At 31.0% G+C, this 24,623-nt stretch overlaps 3 non-coding genes across 3 annotated transcripts; all 3 read right to left on the minus strand.

Moving 5' to 3' along the window:
- Nucleotides 1-13,405: 13,405 nt before the first annotated feature.
- Nucleotides 13,406-13,497, minus strand: Trnay-gua. The gene is given in 2 exon segments: nucleotides 13,406-13,441; nucleotides 13,461-13,497. It is a non-coding gene; the product is annotated as a tRNA-Tyr (tRNA).
- A 563-nt stretch (nucleotides 13,498-14,060) lies between these two features.
- Trnay-gua lies at nucleotides 14,061-14,152 on the minus strand. The gene is given in 2 exon segments: nucleotides 14,061-14,096; nucleotides 14,116-14,152. It is a non-coding gene; the product is annotated as a tRNA-Tyr (tRNA).
- A 627-nt stretch (nucleotides 14,153-14,779) lies between these two features.
- Trnay-gua lies at nucleotides 14,780-14,871 on the minus strand. Its single transcript is given in 2 exon segments — nucleotides 14,780-14,815; nucleotides 14,835-14,871. It is a non-coding gene; the product is annotated as a tRNA-Tyr (tRNA).
- Between the last annotated feature and the right edge of the window lie 9,752 nt (nucleotides 14,872-24,623).

Genomic DNA, 24,623 nt, shown 5'->3' on the forward strand with positions numbered 1-24,623 from the left:
AACCTTGTATGTAGGTTGACCTTTTAGTGTAGGTCAATATTTTTATTATTAATTAATATTTAAAATATTTTAAATATGACAATTATTCTATATTCTCTTTATCCACCCGATTCAGAGCCAACGAGGTCGACGATGAAAATAACTTGATTAATTACGATGCCATGATTCGATCTCATAAAGCAAAGCTAGATATACTTGTCTCATAGATTCATCTCTAAGATTAAGGATTCATTTAAATTAAATGAGACTAGAGGGACTAAGCTATGAATCAGGTAGCTTGATTGGATCTATTGTTATAGGTTGGATACTATCCAATTTTGACATGAATAACCAATGGCTATGTAATAACCCATGATCAATAACAAACACAACTGGTAGCTAAAAGGCTAGAGCTCCAGAGAGAAAATAATTTTCATAACACCGTTCTGAAGATTTTAAATGAAGAATTCTTTGAAAAAACCCCATAGTACTTTGTTTAAAGCTTGTTGTTGGCGATGGATTATTTTAATGGATAATAGAATTTTGAACATTTCACATAGTTTTATGTTACAAGATGTATAAATACATATGTTACAACGTTTCGAGAATATAAATCTATGCTCTTGTTCAGACGGAAAAATAAATGGTCCACTGTAAAAGAAAGAACAGAAAGATAAAAAGAAGAGAAAGAAAATTCATCTCCATAATGGATTAACTATTTTTGAACCTAATGAAGAGAATAGGTTGAATCCTCATGTTATAAATTTTGTAAATATAACGGTTGGAAACAATAGTAATATAATAATGTTATAATTAGATCATTAAATAAAATCCAGACTTCACGCTACTTTAAATACAAGAGATGTAATCCTATAGTATAAAGAACAAAAAAACAGAAAGCTGGAGTTAAAAACTTGAGGCAGGCGTTACAGGATACAAATACTCATAATAAATCTGTTAATATTGTTTAGAACTTTTATTAAATTGAAAATGAGATCCGTAAACATAATTTATCTAATCTCATACATAAGTGTACATTGGGCACATATTAATATACTATCACAAAAAAATCTCGAACACACTAGTAGTATTGTATGTTTAAGCCCTAAAAGATTTAATTGGAAGCAATAAAATTACCTCAATGAGAGGTTTCATTGGAAGCCCGACAGTGGCTACCACCGTTACACCACAAATTGGCCACAAAGTCCAAGTTAAGGTGAAGCCCTAAAATGAAAGTAATTAAATTTAAAACGAACTGGGCCTTGTGTAAGTAGACAGATCAGTTCAAAGATATTGATGGCAATTTCATAGCTTAAGCCCAGAGTTGATGATGAATAATTTTGAAGCTAAGAGGGAGAGGTTTAGAGTTATGCATTTTTTATCAGTCAAAGTATCCTTTATAAAAATAACATTGGTTAATGAAGGTTTATTCCAAAGCAAGGTTTGGTTTAAACTATTTCTTCCTTTAGCCATATTTTATAGTTTGTGTAACTAGCTAGCTATAACACATTGGCAATAAACTCCTTCTGTCTTGGATAACACAAATATTCGACACAATATCTGACACGTAGAGCAGGTACAGTCTGTGACTGAACAAATCTCTCTCCGCAGAACACATATTCACATCACATATCTTACTTACTGCTCATATACATCACCCAATGTGTTACCGGGTTTGTATTTTTTTATTTCGGACTAAATTATGTATAATATATTAACAGCTTGTTAAATCTCACTTTGATCCAGGAAACTCTCTTTGGGTACCCTAGCTTATCCGAAGAAGTACTAGCTGAATATACTCTGTTCTGAAACTAATAATTTAAAATGATCCAGCTTTTTCCTTCAAGCTTCAACTTTATAAATAATTGCAGCAATCTACCATTATTACGAGTCAAAATCAGTTGTTCCTATAAATATGCTACTGATTATCTGATTATTACAGATTACCTGATTATTGTTTGAAGTTTTCGTTAAAATACAATTGATTTCTGAACTATGTTTTTATTTTTCCAACCAGCATAATTAATCTAAACAGAAATAAATATAGAACGTATAAATTAAACGCATCTAGTAGGTTTTGAAAATATGTATACTCATTGTTTTTTTTTTTTCTTTTTTATTCTCCCCTTCCTTGTATTGAAAGGGCTACTTTGAATTTTAGAACAGTTAACTGTTTAAAATTAGACAAGTTATAGGTATGGATGGTTCAGTATTCTCATTAAAAATTGAAAGAAGACTGAAGCATTGAGCTAACTCACCAAGATATCTAAAATTTGGTAAAGGATATAATTTGTAGTACTTGTGTAAGCAGGTTTGTATTTGTACTAACTGCATGTCCGCGCAATTGTTTTTAAAATATGTAAGTATTAAAATTTATATGATAGATAAGGAATTCGCCCCACTCATGAGGAATTTATATATATAAATATTTTAACTTTGATGGTTATATTTCCTAATATTTCTCTACGGCTAAGAACACTTCTTGGACAGATGTTTTTTCTTTGGACCTATAAATAAAACAGGGTGTAACTAGTTGGTTTAGTTTGCTCTATGATCAAAAACTCGCTTTAAATATACTCTGATACTGTAATAAAGATGTGTTTTTATTCTTTCAAAAACTGCAATATTTTCATTATTAGACGAAAGACCGTTACTATTCTCCACGCATTGGATTTTATTTAAAACTACGCAGTACGTGTTATAACTCAATAAAATATCCTTGGACGTAGAAAGGATTTCGTACTTTTAGTTAGACTCCTCTTCGCCTTGTCAGCAATTTTAGAGCCTCCCACGATGTGCTGCATTACAGTCTGAACTGAGGATGGAAGCAAAAATTCAAGTCTATAGCTACATGTGTCACTGTGTCACACATTTTAAAGCGACATATGACCATTCTCAATTTATTTACGCGGTAATACTTCTGCGATAATGAACACTCAATATACCAATGTTCAATAACGTACAACCAAATACTATCGAACTCAATGTTGACTTAAATGAAGCTTCATGGAAAGCTTCAATTCTATACGTTAGTTCGTTTTCTACATACCACTCGGACCCACAGACAGGCAGAAATTTAAGTTAATTACATTTTCCCTTGATTCATTTTTTTTCACCTATGATCATCCAATAAAAAAGCATATATTTTCAAACTGATCAATTGCACCCGATTATACAATACCGCTCAAATTAATTGGAACACACAGGGAATTTCACTCTTTTCATCATGCGACAGTTGGCATCACTGCTATAGCACTTTTATTTTGTTTTTACTACATCCTAACCTCACAAACAAGTAGTGCACATCTGATTCTTTGTGTAGTACAAATTTTAAGTGAAGTATTTATAGTTTTTATTATTGTTGCAAGTTTGTGTGTTAGTTTAACAAACTTATTTTAGTTTTACAATAACTCAATTTGTGGATATCACTTCTAGAACACGTAGCAAGATTATTACGCTACATCAGTATGGAAGTACTGTAGTACTGCGTGATTTGAAAAACCAGCTTTTTAAATTATTTATAAGAATATTTTCCTCGAAAATCACTTGAATTTGGTTTTATTGAAGTGATTGAGGGTGATGAATTAAATTTGATTATTTTTATCGATTCTACGATAAAATGCAAAGAGTGAATTATTGAATCTTTAAAATTATAATGCTATATAAGTATACTATAAATTGAAAAAATTTAGATGAACTTTCATATATTTTCAGATGCACTACAACATCAAAGAATTCAATAACGGAAATAAAATTGCTGTCTGAGTTGTCAATTTCAGTACAAAGCTTAGTTCTGCTATTGGAGAGTTTTATTCGAACACGTCTATTATGTTAGCTAAAATGCATAGCGGAAAATACATTTTATTATTTTCTTTTGGCTTGTAATCACGTTATATTTCATTTTTTAAACAAATGCTGAATAGTACATATTCTGTACTTATGATGTGCAACACTTTGGTGAGATAGCATAATAAATTGTATTTTCATCTAAATGATAGACTAAGTAATAACCTTCAAAGTGCTTTATTATAATCGGAACTCAGAGATTTATTTATTCGGTTTCATATTTTTGTATTAGCAGAGCATTAGCGAAGCCTTACACTCAAGAAGCTGAAAAAATATCAATGTCTGTCTGAGTGTCCGCAAGAATCTCAAAAAAATCTGAAATGACTTGATATTTTACACGAGGCTTCTTTTCTACATAAGCAACATCAATTTTATGATAGTACCTTCAGTCCAAGGAATTTTGGCTCAACGTTAGTGAAAATGTTGACATTGGTCTCAATCATGATAACAACTAGAAAATATCAGGGTGAACAACTTTGTAAATAAACTGAGTACAATCATATGATAAATTGATGTTTTAATACGTAACATGGTAACATATGTAGCCTAAAGTAATTAGCTATAGAATTACATGATGATTTTTTCATGAAACTTTATCGAAGCCACTTACGCGGTGAATTGTACTCCTATCTTGGATGTATATACAGCTAAAGTGACCACTAACAATAAGCATTATTTTACTTCTCGTTTTGTAATCACGTAGAAAACCTTTTAATAAACGACTATTAAATGCATTGTTCTTATAAAATATGTGGGATTTAAATAGATTTTAGGAGAATTACGTTATACTTTTTTCTTCCACTAATAGTCGCTACTTTGTACTTCCTGGTTTGTAACCATTACGTCTTACTAGTTACAGAGCAACCAAAGATGTGACCGCCGAGATCTAAACGGCTCTTACAAAATCGGGAACCCTTTTTAATAAAAGAAGATTCTAAGGGATTCGAGAATATTACATCCTATATTGGCTGAGTTAAACATTGATGATAAAAGATGTTTTGATTTCCAATATCTCTATTTGCCTCTATTCTTATGTTATCTACATAAAACTTAATCCTGCCATAATTATTAAAAAGTTTAAGTAATACGATTAGGTAGTTCGAAATCATTTAATTTTCTTTACACACATATTGATTTTTACGCTCAAACGACTAGAGATACGTTTGGATTATTATAAACTGTAATGAGTTCTCACATTAACACTTAGAATGTTGATTATTATCAACAGTAAAATCTCTGACCAATAAGTAACGGTATTCCCAATTACCTTAATTGGGTATACTATAATACAAGGGTTGAGAACTCCTCCCCATCACCTTTAGCTACGTCACACTATCCTTCCGGCCTGGCGGACACTCATCACGTATTTATCACAGCTAATTGATTATAAGCACGCGAATAATCTGTTATTAGTTGTCTGTCACAAACTCAATTGCTGTTTAGTAAAACTTGTTTATGATTTTTAAATATTTATACCTGATTTATAGGTGTTCTGTTACTTGGATGTTTTAGTAACTACACAAAGAAGCTATAAAATATTAGCGATTATAAGGGTGAGCGCGCGTTTATTCATGTCTTGGAACGGCACAGCATTAGGACTGCGTCCTGTATTATAGTTTGGCATCCACTCGTGGCTTTGCCATAATAACCTTTTGGCTGAATGTGAGCCGTTCACTTTGGACCATTGTGTGCGCTTATAGGCTCTGCTACGTCAGCATGAATGATGTGAAGGGGTCACTAGGGAGGTACTATTCAACCCAGCTCGGTGTGCCGTCTAAGCCACTGCTACTGAAATGTTTGTGATATCAATTCACACTGATATTGTGCTACGTTACGATTTAATTGCATAATCTGGTGGATTCAGTAGTGTTTTCTGATATTTATATCCTTTATACTGTCATATTTTATAATAGTTACTAAAACGGAATAAATATACTGAAATTAATCGTTTTCACAGCGCTAATAGTTTTGCTGAGATAACAAAAACATTTTTTTTAATAAAGTAAAAAGCAAATTTTAAACTAGCTTTAAAAATTAAAACACAAAAATTAAACAACATTTAATAAAATGGTAATGCGTTTTTGTTTTAGTTGCTGTAGTATAATTTTATTGTTACGGTAATGTTGTTAATAATAGCAGTACGCTTAAAATAATATTTATTCGAAGAAAAAGACAAAAACTAACATCTGATTCACACCAAAAAGTGTTACAATTATGAGAAAGTACATTTAATTTATGATGACAGAATCCCATAATTCACATAGAAGCCACAGCGAGTTGTTCTGTGCAATTTGTAAGAGTAGGTCAATTCAATTTGTAGTTGAAGGGCCTTTTCAGTTTAAGTGCTTAGGAAGATTTGGTTGAAAATCTTTGGTTGAGTAATTTACTTATTTTATTTTGAATCCTAATTATAATTATATTTTATCAAACCAAGTTTTATTAATTAACATTAGTAGAATAACCATAAGATTCTGGCACAGCATTCTCTTTACACTTAGTTTCTCTAGAGTTTACTAATGGTTTAACTGAGAATATAACAGAGTAGGGGTTTTTATCTTGCAAGATAAATAAACATTCACTCCATTTTCTATCCTTTAGTTCGATGCCTTTAATGATTCGACAAAGTGAGCAACTTTTTCATTGCTACAGTTATGAAGGAAGTGGTTACTGAAATAATTTCTAAACTACAACAGTGCTTCTATAAAACAAGTCGACGGTGTTAAGTGTATATGGTACATTTTACAAAGTGTGGCTACTTTGTGTATGTTTTAGTTCAGCTATAATAGTTGTTATTATCAAAAGATAGTCTACTGAAATTTGTCACTGTAGCATCTCCTATTTGGTTTTCAAAATTCCTAGCCTGTTTCTTTTTACCTTGTAAGATTTGAACTCGTATAAGATAGCATACCCTTCACATAGGGTATCTCATTCGAACTGTTCGAGAAGCGAACGTTTGAAATCAGGAACCTCAGTTGCCGATAAAATGCTATATCATAATGTCAAAGAAATTCACCAAAACTTTCACACATTTGTTCATTGAGGTTGGTTTTATAACTGTGTTTCAATAGTATTTACAGCGCAATAGATGTTTTTAATTGTCTGCCGCAATCTGGAGTAGTAAATTTACATTACCTTTGTCTTTGATATTTAGATTGCGCAACTGATCAATCAATAATATTGTATTACAATTAATCGTAAAAAGATGCTTCAACCACTTTGTTGAACATAAGTTGAAAGTGTCAACAGCTGTTAATTTAGATCACTAAACATAAACATTAGCATTTCTCTTCCGAATTCCAAAACATTCGAGGTAACTTTTCAAATTCTTTCTACAGATAAACATTTTTCGAATTTTAAACCAATATTTTACAACAGGTGTTGGTCAACTTGGACTAGCCCTTCTCAAGATATGCGTTTAGCAACACATTATGCAATTTTATTTTATTTACAATATGTTATAAACTTGATAAAATTATATATATATATATATATATATATATATATATATATATATATATATCTTTTTAAGTGATATAAGGTTGTATAAATAGGCCACTACTACTTATTATTATAATTCAAATATATTATGCTGTTTTTTGCTGACTACTTTTCTAATTTTGAGTCCGATCGTGGGACATAAATTTAAAATTTTTTTACATTATTATAAAGTACATTTATATACCTATTTATGACAACCAATAATATTTACATGTTTATAATATAAACTTGTTCTGAATACAAGTCAATCCAATGCATATAACTGTGAGGATCAAGTGATTCATATTCGTAGCATGTCCAGTACAAACTGCAGTCAGCTTTTAGAAACATTTTGGTACATTTCAAAGTAAACAGTCGTTGAAAAAAGCCAATTTGTATTCAATTCCAGAATTTGTTGGCTCAGAAAATGCAATAGAATCCTTTCCGCTTGGGTATCGTATGTGCTCTTGCTGATGTGAAAAGAATTCACAATATGTGTGTGTTTTATTTCGCAGACACGAGTGCGTTTGTGTTTCAATGACACTGCACAGTTGGTGAAATCAATATTTCTTATCATATAAAATTTCTCAAATCGATAGCGCCCGGCTTGCATTGCAAATATATTGACAGCTGATATTTGTATTATAAAAATAATATACCTAGAACTTCTCTATAAAATAATATTAAAAAGAAAATAAAAATTTAATTTTCCATAAATAATAATAAAACACAGTTAAATATTTTCCAGTAATATGAGTTTTCTAACTCAGGATGTTCCATGGATAAGTACATACGAGTATTGGGCAATTCATATGCAGGATAATATTCATTTAACAATTAATTTTAACATTTAAGTAATTTACACATAAATAACAAAACTAGCTTATCCAATAATATACCGCTGATGGTATATTTTTGCGGAATACTGTATATGTTGCAATTGAAAGAATTTAATTCAACAATACATTTAAGGTTGAATATAGTATCCCAAAAGTACGTATTCATTTTTTCTCTTTTATTATACCCAACTCAGTCACAAGCCTTAGGCCAGTCTAAGACAATTTTTTATTAACTGTTAGTTCGAAAAAGAAGACATCTATTATGTTGTGATAATGTTAACTTTTACAACAAAAGAGATGATACAGACTAATTGTCTGAGAAGGAGTATTAGTAGTCAAAGCTTTACAATAAACGCGATGAAACCAGCGCCGAAGATGATGGTGGAAGAGGGAGTTGAGGTGTTGGACGGATGATCAGTCAATGAACTGAGGGATCACATTTCTTGGCCAGGTTCGTGATACTCGATCTCGATTATATCAGTTTGATGTGCGCTGGTGGTCATTGCAGCTTATAACTCCTTTGACAAACACCTCCTTGTTACATCACCATTGGCATGGAGTCTCTCAAAGCGTATTCTATATTTGTTGGACCTTGGACCAAAAGGGACCTATGTCCCAAGACAAGTCTCTAGGACCTTTATATCTTGAAATGGACTACTCTTTGAGGTTTTGACCACAAAATCAATATTGTTCTCTATTAGTACAAAAGGTACACATGCACCAAATGTCTCTAGGACTATGTATCAAAAGTTATAACATATACGGACAGACTGATTAGCAGAAATACAGGCGAACGGGCATCTAAATGCCTATCAAAGAAAGCCCTGTCCGGTGATTAATGTATAAGATTTCTTATTTTATTTTAGTTAAAATTAAAATAAAAAAACGATCAATTCAGATAGAGAATAATCCAAAAGTTGAAGAGGGTTAAGCATATTAATTGTACCAGCAGTTAAAAAATAAAACCCGTTGCCAGTATTGAACCATTCTGTTAATTTAGGTATTACTAGATTAAAAAAAAGAAACTGGTTGACCCTCTCAACCATATAAGAAGAGCGGCTGACTGACTAAACTGTTATTATTCGGCTGAGCACGATTACGAGTAGAGTACCTCATGTACGTCAACGATATTAGATTACACTAAACTGTTATCGGTCGGCTGAGCACGATTACGAGTAGAGTACCTCATGTACGTTAACGATATTAGATTACACTAAACTGTTATCGGTCGGCTGAGCACGATTACGAGTAGAGTACCTCATGTACGTTAACGATATTAGATTACACTAAACTGTTCTTGATCGTCTCAACTCACACACTATTCATCTGCTTAACAGCTAATCTACTGTTGGCTAAATAACACAAAACGGATTAAAATATGTTTAAATTAGTACATTAGGGAATATTTTAAAATACAGCAAAACTATTTTGAACATATACAATTGTAAAACCAGGCACTCTTATGTGCATCCTACAGCCTAAAATATCTCTAAAACGATTATCCACATTTACTGATAGCAGGGTAAAAATAGATCAAACATTTATTAGAAAAAAGCTTTATTTTATTAGATCTATTTTTTGGAAATTTTATTTTATGATCTCTTAGTAATAACTGCTAAAAATTCCCACTACCTAAAGTGTTAGCTGTGGCATAATGAGTTGTTTTAATTATATGTTCAAGCATGAAAAGCAAGTTTATACAAACATAAAGTTATTTTATATAATATTACACATAGAGTATATCAATCACCATGATTAATTGTCTCTGCTGGCTTCCATAACATATTAGACAAGACTAAGTAGAGCCAAATTCTATTTATAATATAGAACATATTTTAAAGTATACAAAGAAGAAAGGAGCCTCTGACTAAAATGTGTATCTTCTATTTTCTAAAGTTACTTTATTGTGTTTTAAAGGTAATAATTTTCGTAATATGCATTTCGTTTGGAGTTTTTTTATATAATTTAAAAGCTATCGTCAGTGGACTGTAAATGTTACATCGTATTAACGATGTTATATTAGTAACTCCTACTATTAACAAGCTATCTCAATATTCAGGCGTGAAGCGCTTGATTACTCTTCGATGAGGTGATGAGGTGAAGTTTTTGGTATTTATTTATTTAAAAATATTAAAAAATGTTCTATCACTATATGTTTCAAAAATTAAACAATACGGTTTCTCATTCGAGGAGGAATTTATTTCCTCTTTAGGTGGCAAGATTACATGTGCCATAAAATTAAGCAAGCAAAAATCAACACATAGGCTAGTGAAAAAAGTCTTTGAGCTTAAACTTACCTACTATCCTAGCCTGATCCATCTACATACAATATTACTGAAGGACATGAATTTTGAGGTCAAGCAATAGTCTGGTCCCATTGCGGTTAAGGACAGGCCCCTCGACGACCCCAAGCTGTTGATAATGATGGGATAATTGGTCAATGTGTATTAGTATTATTACTCTGAGGGCTACACTAGACACATTGCTGTGTCTGCTTTTGGATTCAGTAATTTAGACAGGAGTTATTTCCCCTGTATGTAAACCAACTAACGAAGATATTGAATGTAGTTGATCTACATCCGAACAAAACTGTAAGCTACTACATCAATAAGTTTTTCACAGGATGTTGTGCATAGATAGAACATATATTGCACATGAATGGTATGGTTTGTACAGCAAATACAGTAATAATAGATTAACTTTATTAACCTAAAGTTTCAAATAATCAAATTAAAATCAAAGTTAAAACTAAAAATGTTGTATCTCATTCACCAATAATTAAAAACCTAGATAATATATAGGTCAAGTAAGTGTACTATACCATAATATGTAACGACATATTTAAACTTGTTGAACTAACTTCAATAAATCTTATTTAAATTATATAATATTGATGTCATTTAAATATTATATATATATTCTTTCTCATTTTTCAATTTTATATACAATTTTGTCTAGTCTTAATATGTTCTAGTTCAATACAGTTATACACTTTATACCATATTAGCAGTATCTCATTACATTTCGATTATATACTTGTTATTCAAATCTTCTGTAATGTTTGCCATCTTCAATAAATGAAGAATAAGAAATTAAGGTTCCTTCCAAAATTAATTAAATTAATATATAAAATATTATTGATAGCATTGAGTGTTATAGTTTAGTCTAAATAAACGTCACTTAGATCTATAGATCTATCCAAAATGCTCACCTGAACTAGATACTGAACTAGAAAATCTAGATGCAATCTAGGAGGCGTAGGCTTAAAAATACTAAGGAGTCAGTCAGTGTCTCCTTAGTTGGGCGAGACTAATTCGTCTGAAACCGTACATTTGCATTGTTAACAGTATTAGGTAGAATCGGACTGAGCCGAAAAGCTTGTCTCACTCCCGAAAACCGAATGTGGCTGCTTTGCGATGCACAACTATTGTTTTGTGTACCTACAAAACAAAAAACTTCCTCCTCATCTTAAAAATTATTATTCTTTAGAAATTTTAAATAACTAAAATAACTTTCTTTACTTCTTTTCTGCTTGCTTTTTTTAAGGCAATATTAATTTTAAAGTTTATATATACTGCAAGATTATTTTATTGTAAACATTCATAATTACTGAGTGAATTAATAATTTTTGTGTTTCATACGGTTACTTGAGTAACGCTCAAAATTTTAACATAACATGAATAAGTAATCTTGATCTTCAATTTTCAAGCTAATTTTTTAGTCTTTTAAGAATGTACTTTCCTCCTCATCAAGTCTTGCAGCTATATTTTTCAGAGCATAGTAAAAAATAAATACAAATTCATCCTTTAAAAATAAAATTAATAATAAGCATGATAATCTTGTTTAAAACCTACCCTTCGTATTATTATAAACTATACAAAACTGGTGAGTATTGCAAATCTGTTTCTAATAAACCAAAAAGTTGCTGGAATAAAATTGTTAGTATAATACAAATATTGATAATATATAATAACATACTGTATTATTGTCTTCTAAAGGATAAGAGAGCGGGGTAATTGGTTTATTGAAAGTGAACAATTATTTGATTTTTATAAATAACGACTTTGGAGGATTAGGTTTGCTTTCTGACACATTACAGTATACTCGTACATAAATCAAAATAAATAATGATTCCTAAAACAGCAATAAGTATTATGGTGCAACTACATTCACATTTATTACGGTCTAACAATCCAAAAGATTTATTGGAAATGTCAGAGGGTCATTTCAAACTGCAATTATCACAAGAAATGTACACAGCCAAGCTCTGCCACATCAACTTATTGCCACAACATTAGTTCAAGTTGAATTTCATAATATAGGGTTACAATAGATCTGCATTGAAACCCAACTACTGTTAACTGACCAGGGGTCTTGTAGCAATCTTACAACAAGAATGTCACAGCCGGAAAGTCAGTATTCGTGTAAGTACATTTATTACTTAACAAATTTTAGTTAACATTGTAATAAATTATTTACCTAAAATGTTACACTGGCTCTATTATTTAAAATGACAAAGAAATAATAAAGAATGTAGATTTGTTTATCAAATCCAAAGCATACCCAATCAGTATGTAACGAAATTCCCTAATAAACTTCATTAATGTCTCTACATTAATTCTGCAGTGTTAAAATATTGGGCAAAAATTTCTCAGATGGTTTTAAAAGTTCCGTATTTTTGTTACTCGTATTATAAATGTCACTAGGATCGTTAATCTCTCATAAATTTGGATATACCTACATACCGTTGATTTTATTATTTTTTGTCTGTCTTAACGATTTTATAACTTTGACTTAATTAATTTACCGACCAATTTTATTTTAGAAATCCATAAATATTATTTATAATTTTTGGTTATTAAAATATATAATTCGACCACTAAGTCGATTTTCTATTATTGTAACTAAATTCCTAATTTTTTTGAACTAACTTATATAAAGAAGAAATGTAAATAAAGAATAACTTTTTGCGTAATTATGTAAAATATTTGCATTTGCCAAATGTTGAATAAAAGATTTTTATTGTGAAACTAGCAGTATTGGATTCAATTCACGATCTATTCCTTACGATTTGTAGTATATTGTTAAAAGTTACATAAATACATTAATAGTAAATTGCTATTTATTTGTGTCATAAGCAACCTCCGGAAACAAACAAAGACTTTGGCACTATACACAATTCGTTGAGGTTATTAACTAGAGGAAAAATGGAGTGCAAACATTTTTTAGTTAATAAAAATTAGCAAATAAATTTGAAAAATATTTCCTTCGAGCCGGATTTGAACCAGCGACCTATGGATTTCAGCTTTTACTTTCACTCTACAGTCCACCGCTCTACCAACTGAGCTATCGAAGGAGCTGGTGTCGAATGAGTCGTTATAGTTATATATTCTTCACAGGCTAATTATTTAGTAAATATTGAGTGCTTGAAACTGTTTCATTTATTTAATTAAGTGGATTATTTCTATGCCCACTTACATATATTTATAATTGTTTTCCATCATCCTGCACTAAATAACACTGTTATATTAATATATTATTAACACAAAATGGAGTTGTTGTTATTTCTTATTTTCACAGTAAGCCGTTCAAAGCCGACGGTTTTATCAGGCTTTGAGTGGTTTGAAATTTATTTGACACTGCATTTGACATGTAGGAGCAATATTCAAAATCCTGTACACACATAGCAAGTTACTGTTTTATTTTACAATAAAGCTCTAGTTCACAATATTTTTAAGCTATTCCATGTGATGAAAACAATATTAGTAACCCATCCTTTACTGATATAACTTGTAAAATGGATATTTAAAATGTATTTGGAACTTAAAAGTTCTGCCATTAAAATAAGATCTACATTAATTAACCTAATAAATCACCTACTTGCCTGATAAAAATTAACAAATAAGTTTCAAAAATATTTCCTTCGAGCCGGATTTGAACCAGCGACCTATGGATTTCAGCGTCAACTTTCACTCTACAGTCCACCGCTCTACCAACTGAGCTATCGAAGGAGCTGGTATAGAGTGAGTTATTGTTGTTATTATATTCTTCACAGTCTAATATATAGAAGGAACATTAGGTAGCCTGCATAAATATTCTAATTGGTTAGATATCCATAAATACAGTGTCTTAAAAAAAATCAGGAGATATAACATCACACAAGTATTAAGTTACTTCCAACATTAAAATTATTGTTTTAATTTATATATTTACAGATAGTATTAATATTTTTCAGGAATATATTTATAAAAATCACTTTTACGTAATTATAAACACTAGAAGAATAAACAAGTATTCATCCAATTTGTTTAGTTATCATTACATAACCAAATGGATGCTTCTTATTACTATCAAATTAGTTTACACACTAGTGTAAAGAAATATCATATAGATTCATTGGAAAAACAACCAAATTACCATAGCTAATATAATAATATTTTTTTAGTCATTAAATGTGCTTAAAACTAGATATGCAAACCACTATATAATTATATAAAATCTGATAAAATAAACACTTAAAATGTATTTTAGAAGTTAAACTAGCTGTAAAACGTATTAAACTTAAACTTAGTATAATTTAAATTGACGAATCACATACTTTTTAATTGTAAACTAGCATGTAACTACAAAAAATTTATTCCTTCGAGCCGGATTTGAACCAGCGACCTATGGATTTCAGCCTTGCCTTTCACTCTACAGTCCACCGCTCTACCAACTGAGCTATCGAAGGAGCTGCTGTTAAGTGAAACATTGTACATATGTATGATACTCAGGCAACTTAATTGAAGGAATTCGAGAAAGTAAGTAAATATATATATATAGTTGAGAAAAGTGTACATCAGCTACCTTACCCATTTGGGATTAAATTTCCTTTGTTTAGTTGTAAAATGTTCAAACGTTTTCAATAATATATTAATATTACATCATTTTTTTAAATTACAAAATCAAAAGAGTAAACTAGGATACTACAATTGTTTTTAATTATCCTAAATTAACAAAATGGCTGCTTCTTTATTACATTTGACTTAGTTAAATTACTATTGTGAAGAATGCCCTTTAAAGTTCCTACAGCCAACTTTATACTAAGTGAACTTAGGATGCTATTAGCAAGTAATTTGGGAAGGCTCTACTACGTTTTATCTTAACAGAAGAAAGTTGTGTAAATGTTTCTTTTGTTAACCTCACATTTTCAAAGACAATTAAGACGCAATAAAACATAAAATTTGTTATTCAGTAAGCCGATTACAAAATAGCATGATTGTGTGTTATTCAAGGCTGTATTCAAAACTCAAAATCTATGCTGATTTTATTTTTTACATGTCCTGCGGATTTATAGACAGACAGACAATCATACATAAAGGCAGTTGATTGTTTGAATCTATTACGGGCGAACTGAGTGTTTTCAAATAGGTTTATAGGGTTTAGTCATTATATATAGAATTTGATGTTAGCACGTGTTTAAAATGTATACATTCTAATTTTATTGCAATATTTTTAACATTAGCGAAGACATTTCTCAGATCACATGTTTTCGATACGTACTGCAGTATGTTCCACAGCATATATTCTACAAATTGTAATAAGTTTTCTTCATTTCTAGAAGATAATCTAAATAGGATTTTATAATCTATTATAAATTTACAAAACGTTTCTCACTTAAAGGATAGTAGTTGGTAAGAGAAAATGTAGCTACTTAACGTTATATAAAGAGATTTTTATCGTTAGTGTGATGTAAAGAAATTCGGTGAAATATTTTTGATTCCCATTGGCTATGCATTCACTAGTCTTGAATAAAAGAATTAAAATAATTGCCTCAATACAATGAAAATTGCATATTAGATATATTGTGTTATAAGATTAACTGCTAAGATCTCATCACATGAGTTTAGTTGTTTGTTTTCTTGTAAATAAATGTAAACTGCGAGTGGTATCTGCGAGGATCTTTGGAATGGAAAAGCCCAACTGAGGCGATATCTCCGTTATACAGACTTGGGCCAGAATTGTCACAACAACTGACGACAGCTCTTCGCTTATCTGAGTTTTTCTTTCGGCTAAGTGACATTTAAATGATATTCCCTGAACCTATTTATACATATATATATATATATTTTATTTTTTTTTTTTTTTCTAGTTTGGGACCCGCAATTTGAACACGACTTGACGCCAAAAACACCTGAAACAAGATCCTGTGGAAATTTTGTTTACCTTTGATGCAATCTGCAATAAACACTGGATTAATAGTTACCATAAACATGTATACTCTCGATTCAAAAACAATATAGGCCTATATTATATATCAGCAAGAGTGATTTCACTAAGAGTACTAGAGTGCTATTTATGCTATTTACTCATATGCTTTTAATTTTCCATTGAAATTTGTGTATTTCTCTGTGTACTCATGTAGATTTTTTTCAATCTCTGACTCAGAGCCTTAAAACATTGCTTCTTAAACTTGAATTTTATATATTCTTTAATTGAGTAAGAGATTTGAATATTATCCTATTACATCCAATAACTTTTATTATGCCATTATAAATTATATGCCTATGACGTACCTCTTATTTAATAAGAAATTCTGTGCAAATCATGTGCCTTAAAACATTGCTCCTTAAACTTAAATTTTATATATTCTTTAATTAAGCAAGATATTTGAATATTATCCAATGACAATCAATAATTTTTATTATGCCATTATAAATTATATGCCTATGAAGTACCTCTTATTCAATAAGAAATCATGTGGAAAGCCGCGAGTAGCTGCTAGTTGTTTAATAAATATAAATTAGTTTCAATGATATTCCAACTACTTACGGGGGTTTGAATTGAAGATCCTCGGTTATCAATTCATCCTTAAACGATTCAGCTAATCTAACAAAAGTTAAATTCTATACGAATGCGTATATGAGGCAAATATACTATTTTAAATTTGTAACATATTTTTGGAAGTTAATATAAAACGGTGTCAGCAGAAGAAACTTAAAATATAAAACGGCATGGAAGTATTGAGCAGGATTTCCCGTCCATCTTTGTTTGATATTGAAGCCTGTCCTGATATTTGACCCCACATTTTGTCCTGTCACTGACATGGCGTTATGTTTGCCTTGATACAACACTACAACGAATTCCAGTTTTCTACTTTCTTACAGCTTTACACAGTGTCAAAGGAAAGAAAAATACATTAAAATGTAACCATATCAACAAACTTTTGCTCAAATTTATTTCATATTACCAATCATTTTAATTAGAAAAATTAATTAATTATACGAATGGATTAATGACAACATACAATTTTAGAAACAACGCGTTTTTTCCAAGAAAGTGATATTTATCACTAAATTATAGCCTACTGTGGTAAAATTAAATATTAATTAAATTTAACATACTATGATTTATTTTCTGAAAAGTTTTTGTAGCTAGATTAAATGTAACACAATGTCATAAATGTTTTTAGTTTACATACGAGATTATGTTAATTAGCTATCAGCTACGCATTAGAAGGTCCACTTTTCAAACGGAGATTAAGTTTAAAATTGTGTTAGAAGCAATCACGAATCCATTCATAACATTTTTATTTTATTTTGCTTCACTCTATAAAATTTAGTTTTTTACTTCATGCGGATGATTTTTTTTATATTATACTAAATTGATAATAGCAATTCTTTGTATTTTCGCTTCTTTATTAAGTATATATTTTTCCAATAAACGCCATATTAATTATATATGTTATTAACTATTGGTAATATAGAGTATAACTACTTATAAAACATTTTTGAATATTACTATTTCAAAATTAACATAGAAATAAAATTCAGATATAATATCCTAAATTTCTAGATAGTAGGCCTAATTATATATATATATATATCTTTCTCGTGCATTAAAATACTTTCTCGTAATTTTAAGATATTACAATATTAAATCCAATATTTTATTAATGTTGATCTCATAACAAAAGATTATAAAGGCAAAAATATATCACAAAATACAAATACTGTACACCTTAAAGTTAATATCTGATTAACAAATAAATAATGAAATAGATTTTTTTGTTTGCACTGAAGATCACGAGAACTGGAAGTACTGTACATGCCAATATGCAACATGTAAGTTTTTCACTTATGTTACATGATCTACATGTTAAATAAATAACAAGGCTATAAGGCTACCTGTGTAAATTTTTGTTAAATCGTTTGTGTATCAATATTAGTATATGTCACTATGACATTTGAATAAATTATGTGGAAATGATATCAAATAACTATACTAGGACCGTAGAGAACTAACACACAGCATCATAGTCTCTCATGGCTATATCATGTTATGGTATCATGGCTATGTTACCTTGTGTATTAGGAATTTGTTTACGTGATAGCTTTAGTCCTCCTCTGAGCCCTCGGTTCTTTTAGTGAGCGCTCCAAATATTCCGGAAATTGATCAACGTGATTGTTCCCCCGTTTAGAAAATTAAGTGCTAAGTTTTTTTTCATATTTATATTTATTGCAACCTAACAAAGATATCTAAAAGGTTAGGTAATGTTTAAATATGTAGGATAATGATACATACTACAAATGTTGTAAATAACATTATCAAATATTCAAATGTGGAGAAGAGGGGTTGCCCCTAACTGCGGGACTCATTTTGAAATGCATGTGCAGCTTTACTTTGGCAAGTAACAAGTGGCTGCCAAATGCCTTAAAAGTCAACAAAATACAAGGGAACAACGAGTTTGGCGGGGGGTCCTTAGTGGCCAGTAGCATACCTTTTCATAGGTAATCGTGGCCAAGTGGGAGATGAAAGTACTCCTTCGAGGATTGGATAATTTAGCTAAAAGGTGACAATAAATTTTGCTAGAGGACGTAAAAGCTAACTGTGTACAACAAAAATAAAAAAAAAACAATGCTTTTATATTACAGTTACAGAAGTAACTACACCTGTATGCGTTCCAAAAAAATGTCGTAACTCTGTCGACAATTTAATCTAAATGTGTTCGAGATGGCACAAGTTCAAATCTGACATTATCCAAAGTACGTATTACAGTTCTATCCTAACCTCAGTAATGTACCATCTCTTCCTCTTATTATGCTTATAAACACTACAAGCAAAACTATGGAAAGGATACTAAATGAATTTTAGCTCATAATTTCATAAACCAAAACATGCACTTTTTTGTTTTATAAATAAATCAATAATAATGATAAAGCTTAAACAATGGTATGGAATTGATATTGGGCCTATTAATTTTACAAGTTTTGAAAGGGCCAAGAAAAAGGCAGCTGCTATTGCCAGAGACTTTGATGGCTTGATCGCTGAACTGCCTCCATCGGAAATCTGAAAGGTCGATCGTTATGGCTTTTTGTTTCAAAAAAGAACCACAAAAAGAGAATATTTCTCTTGGGGAAACTTTATAGCATTAAATCGTCACTACAAGTAATTTACCCTTCAACTAAATCTGTCATTAGTAAATATTAGTATACATTCCTTTAAGGATATTTAAGTTTTAATCAATATACCTTCATGCTTCTTCATTATTTTTATGAAGCGGTAGCCTCTTTTTTAAAGGAGTGTTTGTTGTAAGAACTAATTTGTTTTTACATACTAAAGAGCTTTTAACATAGTTTTAATTATTATTATTCCCAGATCATTCCACATTCATGGTGTTTTTCAAAAATAGGAGAGGTCAAGGTGGCAGGCTTAGCCCATTAACCAAACGTAACTCATTCTATCTACATCTAAGCCTAGATCTTCAATAAAAGGCCTATTTTTTTAACCAAAATAAGGTCTCAAACAGAAATAAAACTACGCTCTAAAGGTGGCGAAGATAAAGTTTAAGGATGAGGTGCAAGCCAAAGAAATTGATTTTGAAACCTCTTAATGAAGCTGGCCATTATCAAAACTCAGTAAATAATTACAACTCTTTTTTTTAAGTTTTACTTTCTTGTTAAAATAAAGAAGACTTTCACAAAATATTACACAAGATACATACATTAAAATTGTACCTAAACATCTTAATAAAGCGAGCAAAACTTTTTATCGCTATAAACATGTATGTTATAAATTCAAAATTAGTCCAAATTATGACATAATGATAAAATATGTTAAAACTTTTGTAGCTCTAAGTAATTTTTAAAAAAGTACGTTTAAAACTAGACAAATTAACCTCGACATACTGTAAGGAAACTCTATTGAAATTAAATAGGTATTTCCAGGTTCTTCATATTTGACTTTGAAAATAAACGTGTGTGACTCACCGAGAGACAGGGAATTTCGATTAGAGAAAAACACACAATCTGTTAGAAGTAAGGGGAAACCAGCGAGATATACCCTGAATGTATTGCTCAGTAGGAAAGCTGTGACATCTGCCACTACAGTTTGCTCTTCCTCTGTAACCTGCATTATTAAAAGCTACCAATGGTATAAGGAAGTTTTAAGCAGTATGTAATGTATTCTTTTATTGACCAATATAAAATTTACAATGTTTGACTTAAATGTCAATATATTTATAATTACTAGATAATGCATTATATTTTATACCATTATGTAACTATAGACTCTATTACCTAAAGTTGTAATATGACTATGTAGATATGAATACACTATTTAACAATAAGATATTAGATAATATGTATTTTAAATTTTAAAATGTATGATCATTGTATATAGATACAAATTGTGAAATCTATTTTTAAGAACGTGATATACTTTGGCAATATAAAGTATTTCTTAAATGTTTTTATGTTAAACCTATTTTTATTTTTACATTTATATCTCTTTTAATCTGTATTAACGTATACATTTTTTATGTTTTAGATATACATATATAATAAAACAATTTGTTTTCAATAATGTAAAAATTGTATTTTAAACAATTTAAAATCACTGACACTACAACATTGATTACTTACATGTTTGTTTCTTCTAAATGAATGTAAAGACCAGCGGTAACCGAGGCTCTATGGGACGGAAAGTACAGTCGAGAGATGTCCGATACAGAGTCTGGGGACAGATTCGTCACGAAAACTCACGATTGCCCTCCGTACTGACTTTATGTCTTATCTTACAAGTTTTCAAGACTCTTTTATATTCCCCCTAGTGCGTGCGAACTAGGTTTACTGCAGTCATCTTATGGGAGATCTTGTAGAACAATTATTTTTGAATTTTCCATTGTGTTCATTCACACACAATATCTTTACTCTAAATTAAATTATCCGTCTTTATAATTATAAAAATGTAATACCTAAAATGATGTCTTCTTGTATAAAACGTATATTGGCATACTTTAGTTTAAGTTTTGTTTTTCACTAATGCTTTGATTCCCGTATCACAATTTTGACTGATAAATTTTAATTTTACATTAACTTATTTAGACTAATATTTTTTAGTGTATTTAATGTTACGTATGCTCTATTTTTAGAGTCCACACACAAATTAATGCGCAATTACTATTTCTTGCAACCATATTCTTTTTAACTTATTACGGTTGTAAGATCTTGATTCTTGAAGTCTTTTTAAATTATCGATATTTTTTTTAACTTAACACCTGAAACAAACAAATAATATATTTAGATTACATTTGATACTAAACTGGCATTAATCAAGATGCAGTAAAATTGTTTTACTATGCCTAACCACCAAGAGTAAAACCTTGTAACAACCACAACTAGACTCAGCAGAAATCAAAGACAGCATATTTACAAGCGGGTTCAACGCAGCTTACGAATTATATGATACGTCAGCAAAACAGTTTTCATATTCTGCTGATTGCGGTTTGATTGTCCACGACTTGTCATCTCTTCAACATGGTTCTACACCAATCATATATAATGAATGCTTTCATATTCAATGAAGAAGTAGATGGCGCTTGCTTAGATTACAGAGTTTGAGGTATTATTTAACAAATTCGGCATTACTATGGTACTGTGGCCGGAATAGAAAAATCTTTATATAATATGCAGAGTTAGCTTAACTAACTCCCACACCTGGTTCATTTTTGAGTTTATTAATATTTATTAGTTTCATTTCCCATTATTTATAGTTATGATATCATTCTATACTGAGTAATTGAATTACATGTGCAAACCCGGTACATAAAGTTATGCTGCAACTGTTGACTTTAGGACATTAAAAATTGATGATTGTTGAAAATGATAACCCTCCATATACACGAAAAATTAGGAGAATTGATGAGGCCTTTAGTCAGGGCTTTACATACATTTAGTTTCGTACATTTTATTTTGCATGTGTCACTGCATTACGGCGAGGCTATATAAATTGCATTTAAAGCGTCATTGCAATACATATATAACAATCTACTGTTTTATATGTTATAATCAACCGAAAATCTATAATAGGCTATGCACATAGTTATTATTGACAAAAAATTTATGTTAAAGGGTGTAAAGGGTTTGGAAATTTGCCACTGGTTTCTTACAATAATGAACATTACATTGGAGTCTATAATTATAAAATTGTTAAAAACTTTAACTAATAAAGAATATAAATATACTCGTAAGTGTCATATGTCATAAAATGCAAGCATATACATGTATATCCAGAACGGTCAGCATAAGCACAAATCATGTCATTGCACAAAACATGCGCACTGTACACACACCTGTCTGATACAATAGAGATGGTAGAGCATATCTTTGGCACCAGAATAAGAGAATAAATTCAAATCCTAAAACAGTTGTGATGCATTATTTTAACATTCTATACACTCGAATTTTTATTTGAAATTTCTAAATTATGATTGTTCTTTAGTATATTACTTTTAATACAATCCGGTTTAAACCTATAATTAACTTGAATTTAGGATGTTGATATTTAATACACATTATATCGTATAAGTTTACAAAACATAATTAAAAATGTATGTGAATTGTCAAATAGAATATTATATTATTAACATGTTATAACTGTACGAGTCGTGCTACTCATCTTCAAAAATGGATTTGAAGTATAAGCAACACTGTGAGACACACAGATTATTAGTCTTCAGAACTCGGAAAATATTTTAGATTTAAAAAAATATTTGTTAGTGAAGAAGAGATATGTTATTTTCCAATAGCTTTATTATATAATATAATAGCTATTTATATTTTAAATAGTGAAACCGGTACATCGCCGCTCGCACACCTGCTCATACATTCCAACCATTCCAGCTCATAAACAGAACAACTCTTCTTCTCACAAGGGGTTAACGTGCGTGAAGCATAAGCTATGGGCTGCCGGATACCATCTACTTCTTGCGATAAAACAGCAGCAACGGCTAAGGAGGAAGCATCAGTTTGCAAGACGAACTTACGACCGAAATCAGGCATAGCCAAGAATGGAGGCTGCATCACTGCCTCTTTCAGCTGCTCAAAAGCAGTCTGTTGCGCTTCACCCCAATCAAACTTGGCACCCTTTTTCCTAAGAGAGTTCAGAGGGGCCGCCACTTCAGCAACATTGGGGATGAAACGACGATAAAAATTTATCATTCCCACAAAACGGGCAATCCCCTTTGCATCCTTAGGAGGAGGGAACTCCCTGATTGCCTGGGTTCTCTCTGGATCAATACAAACACCTCGAGAAGAGACAAGATGACCCAGAAACGATATTTCAGGCTGAGCAAAACTCAACTTTTCAGGATTGACGGTAAGGCCAGACTCTCGCAGCCTAGTTAGAACTTCCTCTAGATGAGTCAAGTGCTCCTCATAACTCTCACTGTACACAAGCAGGTCATCCATATAGTTGAACACGAACTTAAATTTGACATCATGAAAGATAGAATCCAGGAGTCTGGTGAGTGTTTGGGCCCCCACAGCCAAGCCCATTGGCACTCGGGTGAACTGGTACAAATTCCAAGGCACACAAAAGGCAGTGAGAGGTCGAGACTCGTGTTTTAGAGGAATCTGATGGTATGCCTGATTAAGATCAAAAATGGAGAAATACTTGGACTTACCAAACCAGTCGAAAGCAGAATGCAAATCGGGGATAGGCACGGAGTCAATTTCTATCTGAGCATTGAGCTTTCGATAATCCAGGACCAATCTGGACTTCCCATTAGGTTTCGGCACTAGAAACGCTGGACTGGAAAAATTTGAGCAAGACGGCTCGATTACCCCACTCTTAAGTAAATCATCAATCATATTTCTCAGAAATTCCATCTTGGGAGGAGCAAGCTTATATGGATGGGAACGTACAGGACGGGTGTCTGTAAGACGAATCTCGTATTCCAAGAGATTGGTCGTGCCCAGTTTGTCAGTTAGGACTTCAGGAAAACTGGAACAAATCTGCCTTATGTCCTCAGCCTCTTTCGGCGTAAGATGTCCTAGTTGGTCAGGAGGAGTCAAGCTCTTATCTTCCATCTCTAAGGCAGCAGTCCCACGAGACTCGACATCTGAAAAGGGAACGAGCACCCGCCTGGCGAAAGCAAAGAAAACATGACTAGAGGCCAAATCCAAAATCATGCCAGTTTTTCCGATAAAATCTGCTCCCAAG

The sequence above is a fragment of the Homalodisca vitripennis genome, chromosome 5 (genome assembly GCF_021130785.1).
Source record: "Homalodisca vitripennis isolate AUS2020 chromosome 5, UT_GWSS_2.1, whole genome shotgun sequence".
NCBI classification, from domain to species: domain Eukaryota; kingdom Metazoa; phylum Arthropoda; class Insecta; order Hemiptera; family Cicadellidae; genus Homalodisca; species Homalodisca vitripennis.